This window comes from Episyrphus balteatus, chromosome 3, assembly GCF_945859705.1.
Source record: "Episyrphus balteatus chromosome 3, idEpiBalt1.1, whole genome shotgun sequence".
Lineage (NCBI taxonomy): Eukaryota > Metazoa > Arthropoda > Insecta > Diptera > Syrphidae > Episyrphus > Episyrphus balteatus.
Window position 1 is genome coordinate 6,910,708 of NC_079136.1, and position 6,019 is coordinate 6,916,726.

Consider the following 6,019-nt stretch of genomic DNA (forward strand, 5'->3'; position numbering starts at 1 on the left):
TTTTTTCTCCTTCCAATAATTTTTTGATATTATGAAAGATTAGACTTTCCTGAATCTAAATCTGGTTTCAGAAAAATTCTATCAGATACCTACCATTTTTGTAAAAATGATTTTTGCAAAATGTGGTCAGTTTCTAAAAAATCACCCTTTTAGATTCATTTGAACTTGTATAAAATTAAAACTATTTGTCGCATTCAGTGGCGTATCCAGAAAAAAATTTGGGGGGGGGGGCTGGAAAATTTTTCAAATATTTTTGATAAGGTAAATGTACGTCAAATTTGTCTCTTTTTTTATTCATCTTTGATCGAGAGAAAAGCGCTGTGCTGCGGTACTGAAAGTACAACGACAACTTCGTACTACTGTCTCCTCCTTTCACATTCAATGTAGCTATTTTTCCAAGTTTTTCTATCCCAAACATATAACACAAACAGCAAGGTTTTGAGTCATCCTTAAAAAAACACTTTTTTTCGTTTTGGAATTGAGGACTTTGCCATTTGTGCTGAATTAAAACTGTTTACAGATTTATTCCTATCACGTCTAGTTTTTCTACTCACCACAATGTTCGATTTAAACGCCCATGTTCCGCAATTTGACCAAAAGTGAACTAAAATCACTTTTCAATTTCACGTGACATGAAATATAATGTTCTACATTTCGATCGATTTCGAAAACTTCGAAATTGCTTCGAACTTTCAAAACTGAAGGATCATCCATTTTTATATTGTTTCTTAAGTGAAATTACTGCTGCAATGGATGCAATTAAACTGACAATTTTTATGAAAAAAATAGCAGAATTTAAAAGAAAAAATAAGAAGATACATTTTGCAAGACAAATTAAATAAGTGAAATGCAGAACTTGGGTCATATTATTGAAAATTTTAAAAGAATAATGAGTTTGGTAAAGTGTAAAGCGAATGAGCCTGCAAACACAGATGCAGTTCGCCATTCCCAGTGTACCTATCTATCCAAAAAAGGGATGAATTATGATATTTCATGTGTTTTATGTATTTTGTATTAAATCAACAAAAAATAAACATTACAAAACAATAAAAATATAAGTTTTAATAATATTTTGTCCAAAAATTGGAGATTCATTGAAAAAGGTACCAAGTTCACGAGCAGAAAATCTAAATGAGCGAAGAAATGTAGAACACCTAATTTCACTATCGGCAACGCAAGCGAATGCTCAAAAAGTGAAATGCAGAACGTAAAAGTCTCAAAAACTAATTTTCAATGAAATTCTTTTGATGTTTAACCCGAAATATATATTTTTTAATAATATGTTCCCTTTTTAATACAAATCAGAAGCACAAACTGGAATTTGCTTAAATAAACCATTAGTTATGTTGACCACTAAGATATTGAGATATAAAAAATTTTTATTTCCAATATCTTTGAGAAAAATATTATTTTTGAAAAAAAGTAATATACTCAAGACAATAAAATACGACGTGATTGCATAAGAAGCTTTGCAAAATTTAACGGTGATGTAATTCGACGTCAGAATACCAAACAAATTATTTGAAGAATTCTGAATTGGACTAATATCCTGAAAATCTCAAACCTCAACGTCAACTAAGGCACTTACTCAAACAAACACAAACAACTATTTTAGAATTTGGAGGGGGCTTGATCATTTGAGCTGCTTCTAAATCTCTACGATTTACGAAGAAGTTTCAGTTAATCATGTAGATTATGATGAAATCAGCTAAATAGTAACATGATTTTCGAGGCTTGGGGGGGCTTGAGCCCCCTGAGCCCCCCCCCCCTCAATACGCCACTGGTCGCATTGAGCTCAAATTTGGAGGACTTATTCTTCTTCCAGCAGACATTTCGAAATCCTTCAATTGTTAGTAAATCCTTCAAGAACAAAAGCACCTTAATTAAGGAAAATATAAAATATCAATGCCCAGCCCATTGTATTTAAAAAGTCAAATATGTAAACAAAACCATAATAAAATACATTAAACAAAATTTGTACGTGTTTTCTAATTTTATATACTATTTTTCTATTTAGAAATATCTTATTTGTAATAAACCATTCGATAAACTGCCTTGTAAAGCTTCAGATTTGTTTCTCCTAGAAGAAAAAGTATACATTTCATAGTTTTTGATGTGCTGAGTTAGAATACGAAGTCAAAAAAATTCTATCACGTCAGGATTTTAAGATTTTCGCATTAAAGTATCACAAAATCAAGTTTTTTTTTTTTTGAAAATCTCAAAAAAAACTACTATATCTCAAAAACCAGAGCTGACCGAAATGTTTTGAGTTCGTATTCAAAATCAGCACACTAAAGTCCATTAGAAAAGTATACTTTTGTTCTAAGGAGAAAGATATATTCATTTTTAGAGATCAGTTTCTTTATGGACTTAAATTAAGATATCTCGGAGAGGAAAAGAGATATTGAGAAGATAGAAACTGAATTTGAGAGAAAATAATAAGTTCTTTCATGAACCGTATTAATTTTAATTGAAAAAGATTACATTATGCCAAAATATTTCTTCGAAAACAGCAAAAAAAATGGGTTGTTGAGATTTTCTAACGGGAATATCTAAAAAACGTGACGTGCTAGGTCAATTCTGACTTTGGATTCGGAATCAGCATACAAAAATCCTTTGGAAAAATATAGTTTTATTTAAAGGAGGATTTCCTTGCAGACCAGTGTAATACACAAATTTAAGTGCTCAGGTATTTATAAGGTCCTTTGAATGTAAGAAAAGAAAGCACATTTCAAAGAAAAAATACAAAATCACAAAGCATCTTATACATTATATCAGCCCCAGTAACTATTGCATTAAATTGGTATAAATAAATGGAAGAACAAACACATTTATTTTTATTCTTTTAATTTATTCTAAAGTAATTCTTCAAATTACCTTTAAAAATAAATCTTTCCAAGTCATAATTACCTAATAACAAAAAGCCGCAGCTAATTATTGTGAGTAGTCTTTAGAAAAATACTTACTAGCCAAACAATATACAGACATAATATTCATACATTCTCGTTGAAAATAAAATGTAAATACCTTCTTCTCTCATCACGTGAAGATCTTAAAGATGCAACAACAATACCGAGTGCAATGGTCACATTATGTTAGTATGATCCATTAATATCCTGTGATGTGATTAACTGAGGTTCTAATAAAAAAAAAAACTTTGAAAAAGGACTTTTTCGTTTATTCCGAGTAGTAATAGGCGAGTGTAAAGTAAGATGTGCTAACTATTAGTACAGGTAAAATAGGCATTTAAAAAAAGTTTGCTTTTGGGATAAGAACCAAGTAGAAAAATAGTCTATAAAAAAAGTTGGGTGGAAGGGAGTTTTTTTTCGCGGACAAAAGAGAGAGGGGGTGAAGGTCAAAAATATACTGAAAATTGTTTGTCGAATATCATCATATCACACATGTTTTCAATGTATTTTTTGATGATGAATCTAATGACATAAAAATAAAGTCATTACGATTGCTCTAAGTAAAGTTATTGTCGATTAAAAACAAGGGTGCTTGTTTTTTGACTTCAACAAGTAAAATATAACCGAAACCCATGTGAAAAACATGCTACACTGATAAAATTCGGGATGAAGGTTTTAGATAAAGCAGGCACAAAGGATTCATAAAGTTCTTAAAATTATTTTTGGTGAAAGGGTGTTTTTTTGATGGGTTAAGTTGTGTGTGAGGAAGGTATCATAACAGCTGACTTAAATTTTATTAATTTTTAAAACTTGGTGTAAATGTTTTGGTTGGTATAAGAATTAAGAATCTATAAAGTTTACAAAATAATCTCGAGTAAAAGGGTGTTTTTTTTTTTAAAGAAATGATGAAATTCGGAATTAGTACCACAAAAACTAGGAAAAATTGCTACACGAATAAAAATTGGTAAAAATGTTTCATGGTACTCTATTGAAATTTAGCAATTATGTTACTTTTAAGATAAGAAAAAAGAATCTAAAGTGTCTATAAAAATATCATGGTTAAAAGGGTGTTATTTTTAAGTGAAAACAAAAATGATGGGTCACTCTAATGAAATTTGGCAAAAACATTGATTTTGGGATAGAAAGCAAGAATAAAGAGTTTTCATAAAAAAAAATTTTTTGTGAAAGGGTGTTTTTTTCGAAGAGACAGTAAAATCTGCAATTGGTCCAAAAAAGCCAATGATTCGCCAATGACTTGGTCTTTTTCAGCTGTGAAACCTCCAAATATACTATCTTACATTTTTTTGCAGTGGTTACATATCACTAAGATTGTCTACTAAAATCAAAATGTGCAAAGTAAAAAAAAAAGAGTTTTTAACATCTAAAGAAATGATATTTTTTTTATTTTTTTTTTAAAAGCTTAAACTTCGGAAGGTTAAAAAATGCGAGTTTTCCAAATAATGTGTACGATGAATTGACACTTCTTCACTCTCTAAATCCAAAAAAAAAAACTTATCGCCCTGTCTTTTTACGTATGGCTGAAGACCTTAATTTTGACAATGTGATTATTTAATTGAACTTAAGATTAAAGCCGTTTAAGAAACTACGTTTGTAAATTTTTCTGTTTAATTTCTTGTTTGAATTGAAAACTATGAAAAAGTTGACACGATATGGTATGTAAAAAATTGCCTACAAATTTTCTTATTTTCAAAATTTTGGTGTTTGGAATTGATATACATAATGTCCTTAATATGTTCATCTCTCTAAATATGCACTCAAATTATGGGTTTTTGAATTTACTATTGCGGTTAAGCAAACAAGTTAGAAGTCATAGCTTAACATCGGATATCGTAGAAGAAAAATTCATCTCGGAGCTAGCAGGAGCAAAAACTGCTTACTCACAAATTGGTTACTTACAAAATAAATACGTATACGCCTCAGTGAACAAAAAAATCACCATTTTTGCTTTTGTCTTTTCCAAAATTAAAATTTTGTCAAATGTGAAACTTAAATAATGGAAATAAAGGTATTTATGAAAAACATAAAATTATGTTTAAAATATTGACATCTTTGTAATGACTCAGATAAATTGCGCGTATTTGGTCCAGTTTTCAATAATTATTCTATAGTAGATACAAAAGGCCATTGGTTTATGAGTCACTAACGAATTGAGGAAACTGAAAAAGGTCTAATGGATCAAAAAAAATTGTATTACTTCTCTGTATTTGAAGTGGGAGAATGGAAATCCTAAGAATTATAAGTCAATTCATTGAAACAAGTTCATGTCCATTTGCTTGATCACAATTGCATAGTAATTTTATAAAAACTTTTTTTCTCTTTGTGAAAATGGATTTTTGTGTAGAAGAATATTAAAATATTGAAGTTCAATACGTCTTCAAAGAATTATTTATTTTGTAAAATAGTTTTATTGAAATATGTAAGTTTATTCATGTCATTTCCATTAAAAAAGTACTAGTCACTTCAAATTTCATTAAGTCACGATAACATCATTTAATTGCAAGCTCATATAGGAAAGACACTATAAAACTTTATTACATTCAGGTAATAAATAAAAAAAAAATTCTCAGTACAAAATAATTGTCATCAGTTTTACCTCATGCTTTAATAAAACACTGTCAAGTGGATATCATTAGAGTCCTTAGCGACGACGCCTGATTAAACAACGTAGTAAAATCATGTGGGTAAATGGTCTCATTTGACGCCATTTTACTTTCATAAAATTCAAAATTTACCACGGAAATACCTAATATGTGGAAAAAAAACACATTGATTACTCCAAAAAAAAAAACATTTATATCTTATCCTAGATCATAAAACTATAAATTATTTCTCACAGGTAGATTTATTCTAGTTACTCATACGTCACCGTGTCCGGAAAGAAATCAGCTGTTGCTGTGAAAGCAAATACAAAAAAAAAAAAGAAACATTCATTTTCATCTCAAAACTACTATAATAGACCCTATGGGATTAAAAAAATCTTCTATTACTCCTGCATGGATACAAAAAAAATCTCATACGAATAGATACAAATACATCAAACACACATGAATATACCCGAGTAGACAAACAAAAAAAAAATGTTACAAGAA